Source organism: Pavona decussata, unplaced genomic scaffold, assembly GCF_977016875.1.
Source record: "Pavona decussata unplaced genomic scaffold, jaPavDecu1.1 SCAFFOLD_930, whole genome shotgun sequence".
In the NCBI taxonomy this organism is placed as follows: Eukaryota; Metazoa; Cnidaria; class Anthozoa; order Scleractinia; family Agariciidae; genus Pavona; species Pavona decussata.
In genome coordinates, this window is record NW_028145947.1 from 15,001 (window position 1) to 17,223 (window position 2,223).

Sequence of the window (2,223 nt, forward strand, 5' to 3'; positions counted from 1 at the left end):
GAGTATTTGACTTTGCTTCCGTCAGAGTCAAGGAAACACATTGAAAATGGAATCAGCATACAAGAAAACCTAGTTTGGGATAGGTTTTGTGCCTTCCGTGGTATTATAACCATAGAACTGCTCCTGAGGGGGGTAGGGTAGGCCCACCAAAAAGTGCACTTCTGGTTAGGTCGCTAATTTCTAAAATAAATGTGTCCCAACCAAGTTTTTTTGGACGCTCTTTCGAATGGCAACATTCCTGATTGAAAATGCCGACCTACCAAAATCCGCACTTTGCTTCCCCGTCCATATAGGGGTGAGTATTTGGCTTTGCTTTCGTCAGAGTCAAGGAAACACATTGAAAATGGAATCAGCATACAAGAAAACCTAGTTTGGGATAGGTTTTGTGCCTTCCGTGGTATTATAACCATAGAACTGCTCCTGAGGGGGGTAGGGTAGGCCCACCAAAAAGTGCACTTCTGGTTAGGTCGCTAATTTCTAAAATAATGTGTCCCAACCAAGTTTTTTTGGACGCTCTTTCGAATGGCAACATTCCTGATTGAAAATGCCGACCTACCAAAATCCGCACTTTGCTTCCCCGTCCATATAGGGGTGAGTATTTGGCTTTGCCTTTGTCAGACTCAAGTAAAAGCATTTAAAATGGAGTCAGCATACAAGAAAACCTAGATTGGGATAGTTTTTCTGCCTACCGTGGGATCATAACCATAGAACTGCCCCTGAGGGAGGTAGGGTTAGGGTTAGCGTTAGGGTTAACGTTGGGGTTAGGATTGAAGACAGAAGATTGGTGATGTCAGGAGGACCTTCTTAAAACAAACAGAAATACACTTATTAGGGGACTAGGGCCAGTGGACTCAGAAATGTCTTTCGTAGCAGTCTCCTATAAGAGTATTTTTCTCTGATTTAGGTGACTCCTCCTCACACCACCATTTTTCTTAGTCGAAAGACCTCTTCACAGCACGACTTTCCTGATGGATTTCTATGTAACTGCTCGTGCTGAGAGGTGTGTCGAAAGTTGATCATGTTCCCGTAAAATCTGAGGTCTCCACTGTCTAGCGAGGTACTTACAGTGAATATAGTGAATTTTCAAAAATTGGAGAATTCTGACTTTTGCGATGAATTTTAATGTAATTGGTCGTGCTGAGAGGCGTGTTAAAATTTGAACATGTTCCCGTAAAATCTGAGGTGAGAATTAGTGAGGTACTTACAGTGCGTATAGTGACAAATCTTTAAAAGCGTGAAATTATGGGATGTTGTGGCTTCAATGGGTTTTTAAGATGTCACCAGTCATTTGGCATGACTTACAAACGATTTGGCTGGTTGTGGGTTCGATTTTCAAAATTTCATTTTTTTCGCGTTTTTATTTTCTGTCTACCATATCATGCAGTCTCCTTATTAGCGTTTGGGGGTTATAGTGTGGGCAGGTTGGTCGCAAAGGTTCCGAGAGGAGCTGGCTAGTAAACCCTGTCCCTTATGTTCCACGGCGGCAAGGCGGAGAAATAGAGGGCAGAATTGACTAACGGGCAAGGAAAGTTGGGCTTGTAGCTTTCCTTTCGAAGGAGGGAAAAGATGATGCCCGAAAGCATTGTCACTGTAGTGGCAGCAGAGTGTAGATGGAAGTTGTGTACGCTAGCCTTTGGCTAATGATAGAGACAAAAGAGCAGGAGGATATTTTCCTTCGCAGAAGCACTTTTCTTGCCTTCCTTCAGCTCGCTTGGCGAGTCTGACAGGTATGCCTGAACTGTGCACGGGTCCAGTTGTGAGAAAGACGTGGCAAACAAGACGGGGTTTCCCTTGACCGAGGGACCGTGTGGTCCGTTTGGCTCATGGGTTCCCCCCCGTGGAGGCAAAATCTAAGAAAGCTTGCTCTCCCTCTGCGGAGGGGGGCCGCTTAGCAAGGAACTTCTGTTCCCTGCGGTGGATAGTTACCTGGTTGATCCTGCCAGTAGTCATATGCTTGTCTCAAAGATTAAGCCATGCATGTCTAAGTATAAGCACTTGTACTGTGAAACTGCGAATGGCTCATTAAATCAGTTATCGTTTATTTGATTGTACCATTACTACTTGGATAACCGTAGTAATTCTAGAGCTAATACATGCGAAAAGTCCCGACTTCTGGAAGGGATGTATTTATTAGATTAAAAACCAATGCGGGTTCTGCCCGGTCATTTGGTGATTCATAGTAACTGATCGAATCGCACGGCCTTGCGCTGGCGATGTTTCATT